The sequence below is a fragment of the Oncorhynchus keta genome, chromosome 2 (assembly GCF_023373465.1).
Source record: "Oncorhynchus keta strain PuntledgeMale-10-30-2019 chromosome 2, Oket_V2, whole genome shotgun sequence".
Lineage (NCBI taxonomy): Eukaryota > Metazoa > Chordata > Actinopteri > Salmoniformes > Salmonidae > Oncorhynchus > Oncorhynchus keta.
Genome location: NC_068422.1, coordinates 64,710,991 through 64,735,351, shown reverse-complemented (window position 1 = coordinate 64,735,351; position 24,361 = coordinate 64,710,991).

Below are 24,361 nucleotides of genomic sequence, written 5' to 3'. Positions count from 1 at the left end.
TGACTTTATGACCAAAGTTATTCTACACTCTTTTAGTAAATTGTGGGACTAGAATTGATGTTAATGACCACTACCAATGCCACATAGGCCTTTTTCAACCAGAGATGTTGTTTTTTTTGTTGGTTCAGTTGCTCTTAAACAATTTGAAAACCATCAACAATTGTTCTACTCTTGAGGTCTTAAACTAAAAAGGGTTAACCTTGTAGGTTGTGGGTGGGAGTGTAAACAATGACAGTGCATTTCTCAATGTCTGCTTCAGTTACAGGCCCACCTAAATTCAGCAGAAACACAGTATCGAGAATACGTGTATTAACACCCTTGGCATGAGGAACAATTGGGCTGCTCCCTGCTTCACTGATAAGAAACAGCTTTCACAGTTGTCAATGGGTGCACATGTTTCTTGGTATTGTACACGCAACAACTATGAAGAACGTGCTTCTTAAATATGTCGGGAATAATGAAAATAAAACTAAACGATGTGGAGGTTGACATATTTTGAATTAGTGTTGTTTTTCATGTTGATGTTCTAGTTGCGGTACTGTTTTATGAGGCACCTGCATGTCTTTCATTGATGTGGAACTCTGGGGAAAAAGCAGCAGAGTTGGTTGGCTTTGTTGTTGTTTTTTCTACCTGATGTCTTCAACAGGGTCCCTCCATGACCAATTGTGAGTGAGTGTTTGTGTATGGATAAATAAATCATGGTCACACTTTATTTGAATAGTCCGGATTTTCCATCTGTAGATGCTCGACAGATGGTCATACTATCAACAAATATCTGTTGATATGCAACTGCTTGCTAAGGTTACGGTTAGGGTTAGGTTTAGGTTTAGAACAAGGGTGAGGGTAAGGGTTAAGTTTAAGATTTATTTGGATTTAGGGTTGGAGCTAGGGTTAGGGTTAGTAAATACAGTTGAAGTCGGAGGTTTACATACACTTATGTTGGAGTCATTAAAACTTGTTTTTCAACCACAAATTTCTTGTTAACAAACTATAGTTTTGGCAAGTCGGTTAGGATATCTACTTTGTACATGACACAAGTCATTTCTCCAACAATTGTTTACAGACAAATAATTTCACTTATAATTCACTGTATTCCAGTGGGTCAGAAGTTTACATACATCAAGTTGACTGTGCTTTTAAACAGCTTGGAAAATTCCAGAAAATAATGTCATGGCTTTAGAAGCTTCTGATAGGCTAATTGACATCATTTGAGTCAATTGGAGGTGTACCTGTGGATGAATTTCAAGGCCTACCTTCAAACCCAGTGCCTCTTTGCTTGACATCATGGGAACATCAAAATAAATTAGCCAAGACCTCAGAAAAGGAATTGTAGACCTCCACAAGTCTGGTTCATCCTTGGTAACAATTTTCAAACTCCTAAAGGTACCATGCTCATCTGTACAAACAATAATACGCAAGTATAAACACCATGGAACCACGTAGCCATCATTACCACTGAGGAAGGAGACGTTCTGTCTCCTAGAAATGAACGTACTTTGGTGCGAAAAGTGCAAATCAGTCCCAGAACAGCAAAGGACCTTGTGAAGATGCTGGAGGGAACAGGTACAAAAGTATCTGTATCCACAGTAAAACGAGTCCTATGTCGACATAACCTGAAAAACCACTCAACAAGGAAGAAGCCACTGCTCCAAAACCGCCATAAAAAAGCCAGACTACGTTTTGCAGCTTCACATGGGGACAAAGATGGTACTTTTTCGAGAAATGTTCTCTGGTCTGATGAAACAAAAATAGAACTGTTTGGCCATAATGACCATCGTTATGTTTGGAGGAAAAAGGGAGAGGGTTGCAAGCCAAAGAAAACCTTCCCAACCGTGAAGCATGGGGGTGGCAGCATCATGTTGTGGGGGCTTTGCTGCAGGAAAAATGGCTTAAGGACAACAAAGTCAGGGTATTGAGCCCTGACCTCAATCCTGTAGAACATTTGTGGGCAGAACTGAAAAAGCGTGTATGAGCAAGGATGCCTACAAACCAGACTCAGTTACACCAGCTCTGTCAGGAGGAATAGGCCAAAATCAAATCAAATTGATTTATATAGCCCTTCGTACATCAGCTGATATCTCAAAGTGCTGTACAGAAACCCAGCCTAAAACCCCAAACAGCAAGCAATGCAGGTGTAGAAGAACGGTGGCTAGGAAAAACTCCCTAGAAAGGCCAAAACCTTGGAAGAAACCTAGAGAGGAACCAGGCTATGTGGGGTGGCCAGTCCTCTTCTGGCTATGCCGGGTGGAGATTATAATAGAACATGGCCAAGATGTTCAGCATGGTCAAATAATAATAATCACAGGCAGAACAGTTGAAAATGGAGCAGCAGCACGGCCAGGTGGACTGGGGACAGCAAGGAGTCATCATGTCAGGTAGTCCTGAGGCATGGTCCTAGGGCTCAGGTCCTCCGAGAGAGAGAAAGAAAGAGAGAAAGAGAGAATTAGAGAGAGCATACTTAAATTCACACAGGACACCGGACAGGACAGGAGAAGTACTCCAGATATAACAAACTAACCCTAGCCCCCCGACACATAAACTACTGCAGCATAAATACTGGAGGCTGAGACAGGTGGGGTCAGGAGACACTGTGGCCCCATCCGATGACACCCCCGGACAGGGCCAAACAGGAAGGATATAACCCCACTCACTTTGCCAAAGCACAGCCCCCACACCACTAGAGGGATATCTTCAACCACCAACCTACCATCCTGAGACAAGGCCGAGTATAGCCCACAAAGATCTCCACCACGGCACAACCCAAGGGGGGGCGCCAACCCAGACAGGAAGATCACATCAGTGACTCAACCCACTCAAGTGACACACCCCTCCTAGGGACGGTATGAAAGAGCCCTAGTAAGCCAGTGACTCAGCCCCTGTAATAGGGTTAGAGGCAGAGAATCCCAGTGGAAAGAGGGGAACTGGCCAGGCAGAGACAGCAAGGGCGGTTCGTTGCTCCAGAGCCTTTCTGTTCACCTTCACACTCCTGGGCCAGACTACACTCAATCATATGACCCACTGAAGAGATGAGTCTTCAGTAAAGACTTAAAGGTTGAGACCGAGTTTGCGTCTCTCACATGGGTAGGCAGACCATTCCATAAAAATTGAGCTCTATAGGAGAAAGCCCATTCTCCAGCTGTTTGCTTAAAAATTCTAGGGACAATTAGGAGGCCTGCGTCTTGTGACCGTAGCGTACGTGTAGGTATGTATGGCAGGACCAAATCAGAGAGATAGGTAGGAGCAAGCCCATGTAATGCTTTGTAGGTTAGCAGTAAAACCTTGAAATCAGCCCTTGCCTTGACAGGAAGCCAGTGTAGGGAGGCTAGCACTGGAGTAATATGATCAAATTTTTGGGTTCTTGTCAGGATTCTAGCAGCCGTATTTAGCACTAACTGAAGTTTATTTAGTGCTTTATCCCGGTAGCCGTAAAGTAGAGCATTGCAGTAGTCTAACCTAGATGTGACAAAAGCATGGATTAATTTTCTGCATCATTTTTGGACAGAAAGTTTCTGATTTTTGCAATGTTACGAAGATGGAAAAAAGTTGTCCTTGAAACAGTCTTGATATGTTCTTCAAAAGAGAGATCAGGGTCCAGAGTAACGCCGAAGTCCTTCACAGTTTTATTTGAGACAACTGTACAACCATTAAGATTAATTGTCAGATTCAACATAATTTTTCTTTGTTTCTTAGGACCTAGAACAAGCATCTCTGATTTGTCCGAGTTTAAAAGTAGAACGTTTGCAGCCATCTACTTCCTTATGTCTGAAACACAGGCTTCTAGGGAGGGCAATTTTGAGGCTTCACCATGTTTCATTGAAATGTACAGCTGTGTGTCATCCGCATAGCAGTGAAAGTTAACATTATGTTTTCGAATGACATAGTGGTCCTAAAACGGTGGTCCTAAAACGGAACCATAATTCACCCAACTTATTGTGGGAAGCTTGTGAAAGGCTACCTGAAACGTTTGACTCAAGTTAAACAATTTAAAGACAATGCTACCAAATACTAATTGAGTGTATGTAAACATCTGACCCACTTGGGAATGTGATGAAAGAAATAAAAGCTGAAATAAATCATTCTAACTACTATTATTCTGACATTTCACATTCTTTAAATATAGTAGTCATCCGACTTCAACTATAGTTACAGTAGTTGAAATGTTACTGTCTGTAGAGCATCAACAGATGGACTATCCAAGTAGTGTTACCAGCATCACTTCTCAAATATCTTTATTCTCTTTGAGCTTCGATGATATCAAATGTGCCCAAAAATTCCTCCCTCAGTATGATAGTTGATCTATTTTTCATTCTGTTTGCTGCTTGAAGTGTTCTCACCCTCAAACAGAATATAAAATATCGCTGTCTTAACTGGCCTTCCCTACGCTGGTCCCCGTTCTCCCACTGAAAGAAAAAACACAACACAACTGCCTCCCCCATTTCTCCATTAAACAAGGCTGTTTGCATGATTTCAGAAGTTCATTAAGGGATGAATGGCTCCCCCTCTCTGGGCCTTGGGAGAAGGAGTGGCGACAGCGCCCACAAAAGATAAAGGGGAGGCTTGGCGTGAATGGCCCTGGCCAAGTGGGCTTTAGTGAATTCCAGGGATGTCTCTGAATATTCGCCAAGCCTGGGGGTGGGTAGAGAGAGAGATAATCTATGGCAGAGGGGGCCACATTGTTTATCTCACCATAACCTGTGTGTTTACAGTCTCTGTTTCTCTCAGGGAAGAAAGACCAGAGAGAGCATTGTTTTCCTGTCTCATAATGTCCAATGGACGGTGTGACCCCATTGTCATTGTCAGATTCTTCAAATGAGTTTTTATCCATCAAAATGTAAAAGGCAAAAGGTTTGATATGACACAGGAAAGATAATTTTGTTGATTCAATAGCTCAATGAAATATAATCAAATGATTTGTTTCGGGCCTATAAACGGCTATAGGGAGATCTTCACCTGCTCTATTTTATTCCAAGTATGTTTTCTCCCGTTTGAAGAAACATTCCTTCCAATATTGGGAATTTTACATTTGTGGAGTGTGTGAGGAAATATGCAAATGTATTAATATGCTAATAGTATTTCCTGGATGCTTCTGGTTTATAATAAACCTATGGTTCAGTTTCAGTTATTCAAATTCATGATTCAGTATTAAGAGAAAGATGGTATGTACTGTAAATGTGTGTGATATAAATTTCCATTATCGTTACAAACCACATTTTGTCACACAATGTCTCCAGTGAGAGTTTAATCAATTTGCATCGTCAAGTCAAGGTCCAGGTAAAGCAGTAATATGAGAACCACAAACTAGTTCTTGCTTTCCAAAGCCACACGGGAAAACATGAGAGGGAAGCAATGACAAATTCCTTGACGTTTCATCCTCTCTAACCCTAAACTCAAAACACCAAATCGTTACACTAACCAACCCCCACTGCCCAGTCACCCCTGTAGGACCCCTAAAAAGAAGATGAAGAAGCTAGGGACCACCCTGTGGGGGACCTTTAAAATGTGGGGCCTGCATTTGATTGGTTACCTATTGAAAGACAAAACAGTTTATTTGAACATGCTTCCAAGATGTGCCTAATGGGAGTCCCCCTTTTGATTTGGGACTGAGCAAACTCATTAGGATTAAGTAGATGGAAGGGTGTATGAGGAATGGGAAAATCAGGCGATGAAGAGGTGCAACCACCTGGAGCTCTGATAGAGAAGCATAGGGGTGTTTGCTTATGCAGGGTGTCCTTTTATTCTCTCCTGCAACAAACAACACTCCAACAAATGGCCCTGAGCAGAGTGTTGAGAGAAATAGGGACGGGTGCATTCTTTGCATTTACAGATTGTAACGGCGCAATGTGCTTGAGTAATTAAAAGCATATTACCTCCTTTCAGAGGTTGTTAGCCTGTTTAAGTGGTGTATACAAAGAAGAGAGATATGTCAAGTACACGTTTGTTTTTTGACTTTAAAGATGGAATCCGCAGTAGGGTGAAACATCACCACTGTCCCCATTATTATTGTTTTGTTGACAAAGCGGAGCTGAGGAGCATCGCGCAGTTAAGTAAATGATTCATTTGAAAACCACAAACATTTATAAAAGTACTTTCTTTGGAACATAGGTTTCAACAGGATGTTGGAAGTATCATTGAGTATCATCAACCTGTACAATGTTCCTCAGCATTTGAGAGGTAAGCTGAGACCTCTGGTCAGTGTATCTGATGGGGTAGTCTGGGAACACTGCTGGTGTGTATCCAGCACAGCAGACATGGGGCAGAGGTAAGGGTGAGAAAAGTGTCCCGGTAAGACAGATATGTCAGGGGGTAGCTTTAAGGTCCTTTATGGGGGGGGCAGGACTGAACTGATAGAGTTTGTGGTAAAGTGACACATTATTTTTTATAATGAATTGTTGTATAATTACTCACAGGAGGATGGAGGACAATTGACGGTGCAAAATGTTAGCTAAGCATAGTTCAAGTCTGAAAGTGGTGAGAAAAAGCCTGAAACTGCAGAGCGAGAAACAGGGATCGAGGAAGAGAAACACTGAAGGAGGGAGGAAAAGATGGAGTAGAAAAAGCATTTTTTCCAGAGTGGGTTTCCTCTTAGATGTGGTGCAGGCCTTTATTTTGGAGGTGGGGGGATGCAGAGGGCTGTGTTGATGGAAGCCCTCAGGGTACAGCTGTCCCCCAGTTCAACCGCTGCCCCCCTTTGGGCGCCCCTCGCTCTCACATGGGAGGCTTAGTGGTTGGGCTGGAGCGGGCCAGGCCCAAATCACAGACACATGCGACGACTGGGAGAGAATGCTTTGATTGTGCTGCACAGAATGCGATCACGGCCACACTCCTGGATCTATTTTAGCCTGCAGACTGTGCACCGCTGCAGTTTGTAACACGCCACCGCCCGCGTTGAGTTTAGTTCCACCCCCTTCTCTTTTCTGTCCCCCAATCACTTTCCAAAGTCTGAAATGAAACATCTCTTCAACCGAAAATGTGTTTGAGGAAAATAGATCAAACGTGGAAGTCATAATTATGTTTTAACTATGTGAATGACTTTTGTCACTTGGGAGGAGAGGCGACGACCATTTGCGGAACACGGACGACACCTGGACACTAATACCACTGCCTCCACTAGCTATTTGACCCTCTTCTCATCTGTGGGCCGTAGTTAACTCTTTACCGTCTCCCCCACTGTTGAGCAGCTTAAGTGTTTAGTTAAAACCCAGGCAACCCAGGGAGTCTTTTACCTTTCATTCACTGATCCACCAGTAAGGAAGGTGGCCAACAAATTTAATTAAACCCCAGAGGTTACACAATCCTATCACAGGAAGCCTGTTTGAAGTTATCAAATAAGGTGAACAATTCAAGTGAAGAGTTGCTCCCTGACGTTGTGAAAATATGCATCAATTCCTATATATATATAAAAAAAAAAATCTGATTCAAGAAAGCATTATATGGATGTTTTCTAGCACTAATGGATCCATTCCCTAAAGAGACCAGTTAGAGCCCATGAGGAATGTGGTTCGGTTTGTTTCATGTGAAGTCATGTTTACTTCCTCTACAGATTAGCCATGCTATCGCCTTATCTGACAAAACTGGAAATCCCGTTTAGAAACCTCTGTTTCTATGTGGAACACCTGCACTTCTATTTGTTCAGACGCTATTACTGATTTGGTATGGTGTGTGGGAGAACACGTTTTAAAGACTGGAACCATTAAAGGCTTTGAGGTCCAACACTCCCTCCACCAATGGCATGCTGCCATTGTTTCGATATCTAGTTCCAATTACAGTGTTTGGTAGGGAACAACCTGTCAAATGGGTTATTCTATCAAAACGGGAACTTTGTGTCTCCTGATCGGCGAGGAGTACACTCAGTTTGGGAACTTTTTTTGTGCTGCAACTTTGAAGCTCGAATGTTATCCAATAAGATGGACAAAATGCTGAGCAGATTAAGGTCCTGGCCACGATCAGATGAGCTTATCTCAACTGGACATATATTGGAGCTGTCACCCCTAGTTGTGGATGTTACCCACCTCTTGAGCCCCTGGTTACTCTTAACCCTGCAACATGATTCAAACTAGGGGGCTTCTAGAGGTTAAATGTAAGATAGGGCTACTAGCTAGCTCTACAGAGGGCAGTAGTATGTGCAATGTTGCAGTATACTTAGAAAACCTGCCAGAGAGTGTACATTGCAATATTAAAGAAAACTACTCTTGAGAACTTACATATCACTACTCAAATAAATACAAATCACCAAAAGACTGGATTCACTCAATGAAACCAGAGTGATAAACAAAGGCTTGGAGCTGCTCTCAGTCCTTTCAGGCCGAAGCAGCGGCAGGGTGAATGACCTCCCTCCTTCCTCACCTCCCACATTGGCCTTTCATGACGTCCAAAAAGAGTCTCAGCCTGCTAGAGGAAGTTTCCAATTTCGGACCTTGCATGCGGGAAAATATGTATGTTACTGAGATAGTCTTTTGTCCTGGGAAGTAATGTGGATGGGGGTGCAAAGGTCATCAAATGCAGCGTGTCACCTACGCCAAGAAGGAAGGTACTGGACCTTTGAAAATTGCCCATTTCTTGTTCATGTCATAACATAAATAAAACCACTCTAAAATATTGGTGCTCTAAGTCCAGCTTGAAGCCTCCGGTATATTTAGTAGGCCTATTTATGTTAGGAAGTGCCCTTGTCCATATATAGGATGTCCGAATTTAACCCAGCTGCTGAAGGGTGCCAAAACACTGCAAAGACCAACCTGTCCAGTAACTGCCTGCTCATTAAAACACTGCTTCCACTTTAAATGACAAACTGATTTTTTCTCTGCTCCCCCCCTTCCCCTCAGTGGTAAAAGTGGAAGAAAGTGTGCGATACAAAGGATAAAAGACTTGTAAATTCCTCTCACACAAAAAGGGAAGGAGAAAGCACTACACAGTTGATTAGCCCCCGGACAGAGGAAATAGCAGCCTTGTTTCGCCCTTCGGATATCCAACGAGGTACCCACTGAAATACCTCAGGTTTTATTTGCAAGGTACTGTATGTCAGTCAACACAAGTGTGTGGAAATAGTGATGGAATTATTACATATTGATAAAGATTGATTATTGCTATTTGCATATGGAAAGTGGAGAAAACAAACGATGACATAAACTAGGCGACTATGGAGTGTTAAACTCCCAGGTTCAGGGTCTGTGGTGAGAATCCCAAAGCTGCTTCAGTGGTACATTTTCCATTCGACTCTCTTGACCCGCTCAGGCACCCTGCAGTGGTAGGATGCTGAGTAGGGGGTTTCTCCTTTACTCTGTCTTCCATTGATAACCTCAACTGCTGTCACCCAGCCTGCTGATTCAGCTGAATGGGGGATATTCTCATTGGCTCATACCTTTCAGTCCCGCAAACACACACACACACACACACACACACACACACACACACACACACACACACACACACACACACACACACACACACACACACACACACACACACACACACACACACACACACACACACACACACACACACACACACACACACACACACTTGCAGAGAGGGAGAGATGAGTGTGTGGTGAAACTCCATGGCTTGCGTCTCCTCATGACCTTCTCAGTAAAGGGTCACTGTTCCAAAATACTGAGGAGTCTGACGGTGGACCCTGCCCCTGGCTGTTCTCCAGTCCCATAGAGGCCTGGCCCTGGGGAAGGCACCATGCCCCTGTAATCTCAGACAGGAATGCCCCTGTCTCCCCCTTCCCCCATTGGGCCCAAACAAAGGCCTCCTTGGTATCATCCATTCCATACGTCAATCCCATGCGTCCAGCATGGAGCTCCCTGGGCCCTGGCCCTGTGCCAGCAGCCTGCTCTGATCTGTGGTTGTGGTGCCTGCCTGCCTGCAGCCTGGCACTTCCTTTGCAGTGAAAGTGAGATCAGACTACTTCTCCTCTCCGTCAGTTTCCCCGTGGTGGCTGGAAATGAGTTCATTGTCTGTGTGCTTCTAACCTGGATGCGGAAAATCAGTGGAAAAGGGGGATGTGGGGGAATTTGATTTAATGCTGCATCTGAAATGCTGCTCAACTCCCTCTACGGCCTCCTCCCTCCCCACCTCCAGCCCCAAAGGGCAGGACAGGATGGCTATAGGTCTTGTATTTCCGTCCAGGGGAATCTCAGAGGCTGTGTCTAATATATTTATGATTTATGTTGCCAAATTACTGGAATAGACCCCAAAGAAAAAACATTCTCTCAATATATAATGTTTCCATTGGAATGTGCTGTCATAAAAGAGGACTGCACATGAGAGAGAGAGAGAGAGAGAGAGAGAGAGAGAGAGAGAGAGAGAGAATACAAAGATCCACTCAATTACAATTCAATGTGTACGGGAGGGACGCAATTAGCTTGTAAGGTGTAGCAAATCCAAACCTCTCCCATTACTATGGACCACAGCCAACCACTGGATATGCTAAACTAGCCGCAACAATTGACTTCAGTCTCATGGGCTTTCATAGGTAGCGCTGCAAAAAAGGACCCTGTCTCCTCTAAGTCAGAGTGGACTGATCCTCTGCCCAGGCCAGATTCCCACCAGCCATTGTTGCATGACAACAGCAAGCGCAGTAAAGTCTCAGAAATGACAACGAGTCAAAAGTCACATTCACTCATACTTTTCAGACATAATGTAATGTAATTATTCTCTTGGGGAGATGGTTCTGCAAGGTGAGTTCAAATTGCAGATAGGAATGTCATTGCTTTGTGAGCACTCAGGCCGAAGACCATTGCCAAAGCATTCCCACAGTGATCCCAAGTTTATTGGGACACCTACAAAGCTTTTAACAGAGGGTGGGAAACAAGACAATAGACCAATCGAGGCTATGAAACATTTATTGGTCACATGGTTTTTATTCCAGTAAGATTGATCTGCTTTACTACAAGAGTCTCTTGTCCAGCAGGGCAACAAACTCAGTGTAAGCAGCTTACTAACTGAGGAGGAATAGAAGAACCCAACCCATGTTAGAGTACTTGTTGCACAGTGGTAGCCTCAAGGTTAGACAATGGGCCGATATCAGGCGGGTTGCCGGTTTGAATCCCTGAGCTGCCTGTGGGGAAATGTGCAGGGAGCGATATAGACATGACCAATATATTGTTATGTCCTTTCCCCCTATGTCCCTCCACAGATCTGCACAGCTGGTGGAGACTGCTGCTGCTGTGTCCCTGTGATCCAGAGGGCCTCTCCTTTCATCTCCTGTCCTCTGTTCAGCTGTCGTGTGTAAATCCGTGACAACATCTGCACATTGTCCGTCTGCTCCTGTCTGTCTGTTGCTGCTGGGTCGGGTCCAAGCAGTAAGCGATTACACAATGTAAAACAGAAATCACAGGAGTTTTCAGAATATAGGGCCGAATGTGTTGCTGTCTTCCTGAAGCAGAGATGGCAGAGGCAGAGAGACATCTAGCTGGGCTGGGGAGACCAGGATACCAGTATGAAGTCTGCCTTGGTAACAGCTGCTGATGAAGGTAGTTGGAAAGTGGACACTGGAGAAGCATGCATTCCAGAGTGCTGTAATCAGAGAGATGGCAGGGTTTCTTAGTGGAGCCTGTAGCTGTAATCAGAGAGGTAGCAGGGTTTCTTAGTGGAGCCTGTAGCTGTAATCAGAGAGATGGCAGGGTTTCTTCGTGGAGCCTATAGCTGTAATCAGAGAGGTAGCAGGGTTTCTTTGTGGAGCCTGTAGCTGTAATCAGAGAGGTGGCAGGGTTTCTTAGTGGAGCCTGTAGCTGTAATCAGAGAGATGGCAGGGTTTCTTCGTGGAGCCTGTAGCTGTAATCAGAGAGGTAGCAGGGTTTCTTTGTGGAGCCTGTAGCTGTAATCAGAGAGGTGGCAGGGTTTCTTCGTGGAGCCTGTAGCTGTAATCAGAGAGGTAGCAGGGTTTCTTCGTGGAGCCTGTAGCTGTAATCAGAGAGGTGGCAGGGTTTCTTAGTGGAGCCTGTAGCTGTAATCAGAGAGGTGGCAGGGTTTCTTAGTGGAGCCTGTAGCTGTAATCAGAGAGGTAGCAGGGTTTCTTAGTGGAGCCTGTAGCTGTAATCAGAGAGGTGGCAGGGTTTCTTAGTGGAGCCTGTAGCTGTAATCAGAGAGATGGCAGGGTTTCTTAGTGGAGCCTGTAGCTGTAATCAGAGAGGTGGCAGGGTTTCTTAGTGGAGCCTGTAGCTGTAATCAGAGAGATGGCAGGGTTTCTTAGTGGAGCCTGTAGCTGTAATCAGATAGATGGCAGGGTTTCTTAGTGGAGCCTGTAGCTGTAATCAGATAGATGGCAGGGTTTCTTAGTGGAGCCTGTAGCTGTAATCAGATAGATGGCAGGGTTTCTTAGTGGAGCCTGTAGCTGTAATCAGAGAGGTGGCAGGGTCTCTGGGGTGGAGCCTGTAGCTGTAATCAGAGAGGTGGCAGGGTTTCTTAGTGGAGCCTGTAGCTGTAATCAGAGAGAAGGCAGGGTTTCTTAGTGGAGCCTGTAGCTGTAATCAGATAGATGACAGGGTTTCTTAGTGGAGCCTGTAGCTGTAATCAGAGAGAAGGCAGGGTTTCTTAGTGGAGCCTGTAGCTGTAATCAGAGAGATGGCAGGGTTTCTTAGTGGAGCCTGTAGCTGTAATCAGAGAGATGGCAGGGTTTCTTAGTGGAGCCTGTAGCTGTAATCAGAGGGTAGCAGGGTTTCTTCGTGGAGCCTGTAGCTGTAATCAGAGAGGTGGCAGGGTTTCTTAGTGGAGCCTGTTGTAATCAGATAGATGGCAGGGTTTCTTAGTGGAGCCTGTAGCTGTAATCAGAGAGATGGCAGGGTTTCTTAGTGGAGCCTGTAGCTGTAATCAGATAGATGGCAGGGTTTCTTAGTGGAGCCTGTAGCTGTAATCAGATAGATGGCAGGGTTTCTTAGTGGAGCCTGTAGCTGTAATCAGATAGATGGCAGGGTTTCTTAGTGGAGCCTGTAGCTGTAATCAGAGAGGTGGCAGGGTCTCTGGGGTGGAGCCTGTAGCTGTAATCAGAGAGGTGGCAGGGTTTCTTAGTGGAGCCTGTAGCTGTAATCAGAGAGAAGGCAGGGTTTCTTAGTGGAGCCTGTAGCTGTAATCAGATAGATGACAGGGTTTCTTAGTGGAGCCTGTAGCTGTAATCAGAGAGAAGGCAGGGTTTCTTAGTGGAGCCTGTAGCTGTAATCAGAGAGATGGCAGGGTTTCTTAGTGGAGCCTGTAGCTGTAATCAGAGAGATGGCAGGGTTTCTTAGTGGAGCCTGTAGCTGTAATCAGAGAGGTGGCAGGGTTTCTTAGTGGAGCCTGTAGCTGTAATCAGAGAGGTGGCAGGGTTTCTTAGTGGAGCCTGTAGCTGTAATCAGAGAGGTGGCAGGGTTTCTTAGTGGAGCCTGTAGCTGTAATCAGATAGATGGCAGGGTTTCTTAGTGGAGCCTGTAGCTGTAATCAGAGAGATGGCAGGGTTTCTTAGTGGAGCCTGTAGCTGTAATCAGAGAGGTGGCAGGGTTTCTTAGTGGAGCCTGTAGCTGTAATCAGAGAGGTAGCAGGGTTTCTTAGTGGAGCCTGTAGCTGTAATCAGAGAGATGGCAGGGTTTCTTAGTGGAGCCTGTAGCTGTAATCAGAGAGGTGGCAGGGTTTCTTAGTGGAGCCTGTAGCTGTAATCAGAGAGGTAGCAGGGTTTCTTTGTGGAGCCTGTAGCTGTAATCAGAGAGATCGCAGGGTTTCTTAGTGGAGCCTGTAGCTGTAATCAGAGAGGTGGCAGGGTCTCTGGGGTGGAGCCTGTAGCTGTAATCAGAGAGGTGGCAGGGTTTCTTAGTGGAGCCTGTAGCTGTAATCAGAGAGGTAGCAGGGTTTCTTAGTGGAGCCTGTAGATGTAATCAGAGAGAAGGCAGGGTTTCTTAGTGGAGCCTGTAGCTGTAATCAGATAGATGGCAGGGTTTCTTAGTGGAGCCTGTAGCTGTAATCAGATAGATGGCAGGGTTTCTTAGTGGAGCCTGTAGCTGTAATCAGAGAGGTGGCAGGGTTTCTTAGTGGAGCCTGTAGCTGTAATCAGAGAGGTGGCAGGGTTTCTTAGTGGAGCCTGTAGCTGTAATCAGATAGATGGCAGGGTTTCTTAGTGGAGCCTGTAGCTGTAATCAGAGAGGTGGCAGGGTTTCTTAGTGGAGCCTGTAGCTGTAATCAGATAGATGGCAGGGTTTCTTAGTGGAGCCTGTAGCTGTAATCAGAGAGGTGGCAGGGTTTCTTAGTGGAGCCTGTAGCTGTAATCAGAGAGGTAGCAGGGTTTCTTAGTGGAGCCTGTAGCTGTAATCAGATAGATGGCAGGGTTTCTTAGTGGAGCCTGTAGCTGTAATCAGAGAGATGGCAGGGTTTCTTAGTGGAGCCTGTAGCTGTAATCAGAGAGATGGCAGGGTTTCTTAGTGGAGCCTGTAGCTGTAATCAGAGAGATCGCAGGGTTTCTTAGTGGAGCCTGTAGCTGTAATCAGAGAGGTGGCAGGGTTTCTTAGTGGAGCCTGTAGCTGTAATCAGATAGATGGCAGGGTTTCTTAGTGGAGCCTGTAGCTGTAATCAGAGAGGTGGCAGGGTTTCTTAGTGGAGCCTGTAGCTGTAATCAGAGAGGTGGCAGGGTTTCTTAGTGGAGCCTGTAGCTGTAATCAGAGATGTGGCAGGGTTTCTTTGTGGAGCCGGTAGCTGTAATCAGAGAGATGGCAGGGTTTCTTACTGGAGCCTGTAGCTGTAATCAGAGAGGTGGCAGGGTTTCTTAGTGGAGCCTGTAGCTGTAATCAGAGAGGTAGCAGGGTTTCTTAGTGGAGCCTGTAGCTGTAATCAGATAGATGGCAGGGTTTCTTTGTGGAGCCTGTAGCTGTAATCAGAGAGGTGGCAGGGTTTCTTAGTGGAGCCTGTAGCTGTAATCAGAGAGGTAGCAGGGTTTCTTAGTGGAGCCTGTAGCTGTAATCAGATAGATGGCAGGGTTTCTTTGTGGAGCCTGTAGCTGTAATCAGAGAGGTAGCAGGGTTTCTTAGTGGAGCCTGTAGCTGTAATCAGAGAGGTAGCAGGGTTTCTTAGTGGAGCCTGTAGCTGTAATCAGAGAGATGGCAGGGTTTCTTAGTGGAGCCTGTAGCTGTAATCAGATAGATGGCAGGGTTTCTTAGTGGAGCCTGTAGCTGTAATCAGATAGATGGCAGGGTTTCTTTGTGGAGCCTGTAGCTGTAATCAGAGAGGTAGCAGGGTTTCTTAGTGGAGCCTGTAGCTGTAATCAGAGAGATGGCAGGGTTTCTTAGTGGAGCCTGTAGCTGTAATCAGATAGATGGCAGGGTTTCTTAGTGGAGCCTGTAGCTGTAATCAGAGAGGTGGCAGGGTTTCTTAGTGGAGCCTGTAGCTGTAATCAGATAGATGGCAGGGTTTCTTAGTGGAGCCTGTAGCTGTAATCAGAGAGGTGGCAGGGTTTCTTAGTGGAGCCTGTAGCTGTAATCAGATAGATGGCAGGGTTTCTTAGTGGAGCCTGTAGCTGTAATCAGATAGATGGCAGGGTTTCTTAGTGGAGCCTGTAGCTGTAGTCAGAGAGACGGCAGGGTTTCTTAGTGGAGCCTGTAGCTGTAATCAGAGATGTGGCAGGGTTTCTTTGTGGAGCCTGTAGCTGTAATCAGAGAGATGGCAGGGTTTCTTAGTGGAGCCTGTAGCTGTAATCAGAGAGGTGGCAGGGTTTCTTAGTGGAGCCTGTAGCTGTAATCAGAGATGTGGCAGGGTTTCTTTGTGGAGCCTGTAGCTGTAATCAGAGAGATGGCAGGGTTTCTTAGTGGAGCCTGTAGCTGTAATCAGAGAGGTAGCAGGGTTTCTTAGTGGAGCCTTTAGCTGTAATCAGATAGATGGCAGGGTTTGTTAGTGGAGCCTGTAGCTGTAATCAGATAGATGGCAGGGTTTCTTAGTGGAGCCTGTAGCTGTAATCAGATAGATGGCAGGGTTTCTTAGTGGAGCCTGTAGCTGTAATCAGAGAGGTAGCAGGGTTTCTTAGTGGAGCCTGTAGCTGTAATCAGATAGATGGCAGGGTTTCTTAGTGGGGCCTGTAGCTGTAATCAGAGAGGTAGCAGGGTTTCTTAGTGGAGCCTGTAGCTGTAATCAGATAGGTGGCAGGGTTTCTTAGTGGAGCCTGTAGCTGTTATCAGAGAGGTAGCAGGGTTTCTTAGTGGAGCCTGTAGCTGTAATCAGAGAGATGGCAGGGTTTCTTAGTGGAGCCCGTAGCTGTAATCAGAGAGGTAGCAGGGTTTCTTAGTGGAGCCTGTAGCTGTAATCAGAGAGATGGCAGGGTTTCTTAGTGGAGCCTGTAGCTGTAATCAGAGAGATGGCAGGGTTTCTTAGTGGAGCCTGTAGCTGTAATCAGAGAGGTGGCAGGGTTTCTTTGTGGAGCCTGTAGCTGTAATCAGAGAGGTGGCAGGGTTTCTTAGTGGAGCCTGTAGCTGTAATCAGAGAGGTGGCAGGGTTTCTTAGTGGAGCCTGTAGCTGTAATCAGAGAGATGGCAGGGTTTCTTAGTGGAGCCTGTAGCTGTAATCAGAGAGGTAGCAGGGTTTCTTCGTGGAGCCTGTAGCTGTAATCAGATAGATGGCAGGGTTTCTTAGTGGAGCCTGTAGCTGTAATCAGATAGATGGCAGGGTTTCTTAGTGGAGCCTGTAGCTGTAATCAGAGAGGTAGCAGGGTTTCTTAGTGGAGCCTGTAGCTGTAATCAGATAGATGGCAGGGTTTCTTAGTGGGGCCTGTAGCTGTAATCAGAGAGGTAGCAGGGTTTCTTAGTGGAGCCTGTAGCTGTAATCAGATAGGTGGCAGGGTTTCTTAGTGGAGCCTGTAGCTGTAATCAGATAGATGGCAGGGTTTCTTAGTGGAGCCTGTAGCTGTAATCAGAGAGGTAGCAGGGTTTCTTAGTGGAGCCTGTAGCTGTAATCAGATAGATGGCAGGGTTTCTTAGTGGAGCCTGTAGCTGTAATCAGATAGATGGCAGGGTTTCTTAGTGGAGCCTGTAGCTGTAATCAGAGAGGTAGCAGGGTTTCTTAGTGGAGCCTGTAGCTGTAATCAGATAGATGGCAGGGTTTCTTAGTGGGGCCTGTAGCTGTAATCAGAGAGGTAGCAGGGTTTCTTAGTGGAGCCTGTAGCTGTAATCAGATAGATGGCAGGGTTTCTTAGTGGGGCCTGTAGCTGTAATCAGAGAGGTAGCAGGGTTTCTTAGTGGAGCCTGTAGCTGTAATCAGATAGATGGCAGGGTTTCTTAGTGGAGCCTGTAGCTGTAATCAGAGAGGTAGCAGGGTTTCTTAGTGGAGCCTGTAGCTGTAATCAGATAGATGGCAGGGTTTCTTAGTGGGGCCTGTAGCTGTAATCAGAGAGGTAGCAGGGTTTCTTAGTGGAGCCTGTAGCTGTAATCAGATAGGTGGCAGGGTTTCTTAGTGGAGCCTGTAGCTGTTATCAGAGAGGTAGCAGGGTTTCTTAGTGGAGCCTGTAGCTGTAATCAGAGAGATGGCAGGGTTTCTTAGTGGAGCCCGTAGCTGTAATCAGAGAGGTAGCAGGGTTTCTTAGTGGAGCCTGTAGCTGTAATCAGAGAGATGGCAGGGTTTCTTAGTGGAGCCTGTAGCTGTAATCAGAGAGATGGCAGGGTTTCTTAGTGGAGCCTGTAGCTGTAATCAGAGAGGTGGCAGGGTTTCTTTGTGGAGCCTGTAGCTGTAATCAGAGAGGTGGCAGGGTTTCTTAGTGGAGCCTGTAGCTGTAATCAGAGAGGTGGCAGGGTTTCTTAGTGGAGCCTGTAGCTGTAATCAGAGAGATGGCAGGGTTTCTTAGTGGAGCCTGTAGCTGTAATCAGAGAGGTAGCAGGGTTTCTTCGTGGAGCCTGTAGCTGTAATCAGATAGATGGCAGGGTTTCTTAGTGGAGCCTGTAGCTGTAATCAGAGAGATGGCAGGGTTTCTTAGTGGAGCCTGTAGCTGTAATCAGAGAGGTAGCAGGGTTTCTTAGTGGAGCCTGTAGCTGTAATCAGATAGATGGCAGGGTTTCTTAGTGGAGCCTGTAGCTGTAATCAGAGAGGTGGCAGGGTTTCTTAGTGGAGCCTGTAGCTGTAATCAGATAGGTGGCAGGGTTTCTTAGTGGAGCCTGTAGCTGTAATCAGATAGATGGCAGGGTTTCTTAGTGGAGCCTGTAGCTGTAATCAGAGAGGTAGCAGGGTTTCTTAGTGGAGCCTGTAGCTGTAATCAGATAGATGGCAGGGTTTCTTAGTGGAGCCTGTAGCTGTAATCAGATAGATGGCAGGGTTTCTTAGTGGAGCCTGTAGCTGTAATCAGAGAGGTAGCAGGGTTTCTTAGTGGAGCCTGTAGCTGTAATCAGATAGATGGCAGGGTTTCTTAGTGGGGCCTGTAGCTGTAATCAGAGAGGTAGCAGGGTTTCTTAGTGGAGCCTGTAGCTGTAATCAGAGAGATGGCAGGGTTTCTTAGTGGAGCCTGTAGCTGTAATCAGAGAGGTAGCAGGGTTTCTTAGTGGAGCCTGTAGCTGTAATCAGAGAGATGGCAGGGTTTCTTAGTGGAGCCTGTAGCTGTAATCAGAGAGATGGCAGGGTTTCTTAGTGGAGCCTGTAGCTGTAATCAGAGAGAAGGCAGGGTTTCTTAGTGGAGCCTGTAGCTGTAATCAGAGAGAAGGCAGGGTTTCTTAGTGGAGCCCGTAGCTGTAATCAGAGAGGTAGCAGGGTTTCTTAGTGGAGCCTGTAGCTGTAATCAGAGAGATGGCAGGGTTTCTTAGTGGAGCCTGTAGCTGTAATCAGAGAGAAGGCAGGGTTTCTTAGTGGAGCCTGTAGCTGTAATCAGAGAGAAGGCAGGGTTTCTTAGTGGAGCCCGTAGCTGTAATCAGAGAGGTAGCAGGGTTTCTTAGTGGAGCCTGTAGCTGTAATCAGAGAGATGGCAGGGTTTCTTAGTGGAGCCTGTAGCTGTAATCAGAGAGGTGGCAGGGTTTCTTAGTGGAGCCTGTAGCTGTAATCAGAGAGATGGCAGGGTTTCTTAGTGGAGCCTGTAGCTGTAATCAGAGAGGTGGCAGGGTTTCTTAGTGGAGCCTGTAGCTGTAACCTAAGAGGTGGCAGGGTTTCTTAGTGGAGCCTGTAGCTGTAATCAGAGAGGTGGCAGGGTTTCTTAGTGGAGCCTGTAGCTGTAATCAGAGAGATGGCAGGGTTTCTTAGTGGAGCCTGTAGCTGTAATCAGAGAGGTGGCAGGGTTTCTTAGTGGAGCCTGTAGCTGTAACCTAAGAGGTGGCAGGGTTTCTTAGTGGAGCCTGTAGCTGTAATTCATTGTCTGACTATCACTCACTTTCATCTTGTCATTTATCTTTCACTTTCATTTACTTTAACCTCAGTTAAGCTCAGTGGCGTGGCATAGGTTTTCTTGAATTCTTAACACGATTTAGGCACTAGTGTGTTGTAGAGTGCTGTATTCAGAGAAAGAGGCGAGATGACAGAGTTTCTAGGTGGCCCCTGTGGCCCAAGTGTTTCTGAGAGCCCCATTTGTGACATCACTGATCGAGAGTTCACGGAAGGCCTCTCTAGACACAGCTGCTGGTCCCACACTCAAGCAGGGGATACCCCCCCCCTCTCAGCTTGTACTCCAGGGCCCCAACACATGAAAGGGGAATATCTTGTGTGTGTGAGAGGGGTGAGTAGAGGAGGGCAGATGTGTGTGGATGATCAAGAATGCATGTGGTCCATTGGCCACTGATAGTTGCTCAAGCAGAAACAGGCAGGAGAGGGGGAGAAAGTGAGATATAGACAGAGACAAAGAGGGAAAGAGAGAACACACAATGCCTGAAGAAAGTCACTTTCAGAGGGTGACAGTTTCATACAACACTCAGTTTCCATCCGTTTCAATTCCAGTGCTTGAAGTTTGAACTATTTCAAAACGAGGACTATTTTGTTCAATTCCACGGTTCCATCTCTTGATATTAAACTGACCACTGCATTGTAGTTATGCGAAGTGACTCAATATTTCCTTGTATCATAATCCCTAATGTGTAACAACCAGCTACAGTATTCTGCCAGTGACAAGTAAACTGTTGGCAATTCAGTAACAGAACCATGGTACCAACCCTCATAAACCATCAGTGTGTCACCCGGGCATGGAGAATCACAGACGGTAAGTCAGCATGTGTCACAAGGGCATGAAGCCTTCCGCGTCTTCAACTTGATGATTCAATAACTTGGTTATTCAAGGATAGGCAAAATACACCAGTGATTTTGATACAGAGACGGAATTCCAAAGTCTCAGTCAGTTGAATAATGCGACCAATTTGCAAAGTCATGGTACAACAACTCAGGCTGTGGTTTCTAACTTACAAGTCATAGTCTGGGGCAAATGAGTTACTTCCATGGAAGTTCCTGTCAAACGGTAGAATGTGTCAAAAGGACATCCATGAACAGCTGCAGAATATCAGTTATCAGATGGTCTGTCATGAAAGGATAACTCTCTAGAATGTACAAACACATCATTTCTAAATATATGAAGTGCATTGCAGTATCATACAGTAGCAGCCTGATACAAGCATAGTTTTATCGTTCAGTTGCCTTCAGGATTCTTACACCACTTGTCTAAACCAGTAGTTTCTCCCATTTCTTCCTTCATGTCCTCCTGTTGTGACCACCAACCCCTGGCTATGTCCACTGTATTCCATCCCTCAAAAAGACGCAAGGCCACAGTCTTAATCCCCCACCTCCTAAAACCCCGAGGGACACACCGGGAGGGGGGGGGGGGGGTGACAGGAAGAGCCATGGAATGTTGGGGGTGTAAATGCAAGGGAAAGAGAGGGAGAGGGGTAGCAGAGACAGGGGGAGGAGGGGCTTAACGATTTGGGGGGTAGAGAGAGAGCCAGAAGGGATAGGAGAAGGGGACTCTGGGAGCGAGAAAGAAGTCAACCCCTCTGACTGGGGTGCAGCGGTGGAAGGAAAAGAAAGAGGATTAGGCGACAATGTAGGACATCACAGAGGGGTCAGCAGAATTAAAGGCCAGCCCTGGCCGCCCTGCCAGGGGACACATGAAAGAAGGGCCCATGAATGGAGGCAGTTCAAGTGCAGGCGCCCTTCCAGAGGGGCGACCTGCAGCGCACCCCTCAGCCCCACTGTTCTGGCAGGCCCAGGCATTACTTTCATGTGTTGACACACATTGTCCCAGGGCTTCACAGAAATGTGCATTGGTAATAGGCCACATGCAGAATAAACTTGTCCCATTGAGATTATTGTGGCCAAGCGGGTTGGGTTGGTGGGTGGGGTGAGGTGAGGAGGGGTATCTGTGTGTGTGTGTGTGTGTGTGTGTGTGTGTGTGTGTGTGTGTGTGTGTGTGTGTGTGTGTGTGTGTGTGTGTGTGTGTGTGTGTGTGTGTGTGTGTGTGTGTGTGTGTGTGTGTGTGTGTGTGTGTGTGTGTGTGTGGTCAATGGAGGCCTTCATTTTCACAAATATTCAATTGTCGGACTATCATTCATTTTCACTTTGTAATTGTCATTACTTCCGCCTTGTTCGGCGGTGCTCGGAGGTCGACGTCACCAGTCTTCTAGCCATCGCCGATCCACCTTTCATTTTCCATTTGATTTGTCTTGTTTTCCCACACACCTGGTTTACATTTTCCTCATTACTTGTCGTGTATTTAACCCTCTGTTCCCCCCATGTCTGTGTGTGAAATTGTTTGTTGTAAGTGCTTGTGCACATTTTGACTGATTCGAGACGGGTTTTGTACCCATATTTTGTTATTCTGGATGCCGTTGGTTTAGATAATTAAACTGCTCCTGTTATTACCCTGTTCTGCTCTCCTGCGTCTGACTTCCCTGCCACCAGTTACGCACCCCTTAAAGTAATTTATCATTCACTATCTTTAACACTTGCAGCTAGGCTCAATGGCTTGAGTTTTCTTAAATTTACATAGTGGGTGGACAGGAAGAGAAGATAGAGGGTAACGGTAAATGGGTTATGTGATAAGGACAACTGTATAACGTATGTCTATATGATTTGTTTAATGTTCACACAGACAACGACAGATAGTGTGTCACAGTTCACTAGGTCTCTTGACAAGGTTTCAAATAAAGTTATCGGGAAAACCAGTTCTAGTTTCTGTTGGTTGCCTTCCAGGGGGCCAGGCTCAGCTAGGAAACATGGGAGCAGAGGTTAGATAGTATGAATGTCACAACCTGGTCTCATTACATTTTTGTCACATTGATGTTTTGGGCTGATTGTGAGTGTTTTCAATGAAGAAATGTTGCTTCATACACAATGTTTCTCAACCCTGGTCCCGGGGACCCAAAGAGATGCACATAGTTATGGTTGTTGTAGCGTCGAACACACCTGATTCTAATCAAAGGCTTGGTGATGAGTTGATTAGCTGAATCAAGTGTGTTAGTGTAATGGGTTGAAAACAAAGTCACTAAAAACAGACACCCCTTTATTATTTTTTGTTTAAACCAATTTGTTTATGTATTTTTTTACATTTACAGTTGAAGTCAGAAGTTTACATACACCTTAGCCAAATACATTTAAACTCAGTTTTTCACAATTCCTGACATTTAATCCTGGTAAAAAAATGTCCTGTTTTAGGTCTGTTAGGATCACCACTTTATTTTAAGAATGTGAAATGTCAGAATAATAGTAGAGAGAATGATTTATTTCAGCTTTTATTTCTTTCATCACATTCCCAGTGGGTCAGAAGTTTACATACACTCAATTCGTATTTAGTAGCATTGGCTTTAAATTGTTTAACTTGGGTCAAACGTTTCGGGTAGCCTTCCACAAGCTTCCCACAATAAGTTGGGTAAATTTTGGCCCATTCCTTCTGATAGAGCCAGTGTAACTGAGTCAGGTTTGTAGGCCTCCTTGCTCGCACACACTTCTTCAGTTCTGCACACAAATTCTCTATAGGATTGAGGTCAGGGCTTTGTGATGGCCACTCCAATACCTTGACTCTGTTGTCCTTAAGCAATTTTGCCACAACTTTGGAAGTATGCTTGGGGTCATTGTCCATTTGGAAGACCCTTTTGCGACCAATCTTTAACTTCCTGACTGATGTCTTGAGATGTTGCTTCAATATATGCAAATCATTTTCCAGCCTCATGATGCCATCTATTTTGTGAATTGCACCAGTCCCTCCTGCAGAAAAGCACCCCCACAACATGATGCTGCCACCCCCGTGCTTCATGGTTGGGATGGTTTTCTTTGGCTTGCAAGCCTCCCCCTTTTTCCTCCAAACATAGTGACGGCCATTATGGACAAACAGTTCTATTTTTGTTTCATCAGACCAGATTTTTGTCCCCATGTGCAGTTGCAAACCGTAGTCTGGCTTTTTTTATGGCGCTTTTGGAGCAGTGGCTTCTTCCTAGCTGAGCGGCCTTTCAGGTTATGTCGACATAGGACTCGCTTTACTGTGGATATAGATACTTTTGTACCTGTTTCCTCCAGCATCTTCACAAGGTCCTTTGCTGTTGTTCTGGGATTGATTTGCACTTTTCGCACCAAAGTATGTTCATGTCTAGGAGACAGAAAGCGTCTCCTTCCTGAGCGATATGATGGCTGTGTGGTCCCTTGATGTTTAAACTTGCGTATTATTGTTTGTACAGATGAACGTGGTACCTTCAGGCATTTGAAATTGTTACCAAGGATGAACCAGACTTGTGGATGTCTACAATTATTTTTCTGAGGTCTTGACTGATTTCTTTTGATTTTCAGTAAGACATGGTATTTGTGGAACATTTTTTGAATTCTGCTTTAGGTAAAGTGCATTTATGTTGTGTAATTTAAAGCGTGCACTTGTTTGATGTGAATGTTTTAAAAGTACGAACAAGAAAGTAGACAATTGAACAAGAGAAAAAAACATTCTTCAGAACAAAGAAAGCGCCAGAACTTCGCAGACTAAACTTGTGTCCGTTCTTTTCACCATTAGAGGCAACTTCAGCTACAGACTGAGGCCGGTAAAATGTGTGCTAAAGCAAAAACGAAAATGAAACACACTGATCTGGACCATGATGAAAAAGTTGCCTGCACTGCCTTTTACCAGAACCGGATTTAGCAAGGACAGTGTAAATGAGCTCAGTGTACTGATTCCACACACAACCAATAACCTTCCACTTCCACTGCTTTTGTTCTTCATAGACAATGAAAACATCAGAAAAGGAAAGTCTACTATTATGTCTGTCCTCAGAGGCCAAACACAATGAAACATTTCTGTCCTGACGTCTGTGAGGAAGTCATTTACAGCCCCTTTATTGCAGTGTCCAACGAGCGTGAAGACCAACACAAATAAGTCTGGAACAACATACAGTACAATATTAGCATACAATACAATGACTGCCTAAGCAGTCTCTATCATATGATGGGGACAGGGCCTGGCTAGGTGGTGCACATCCGTTACATTGTGCTA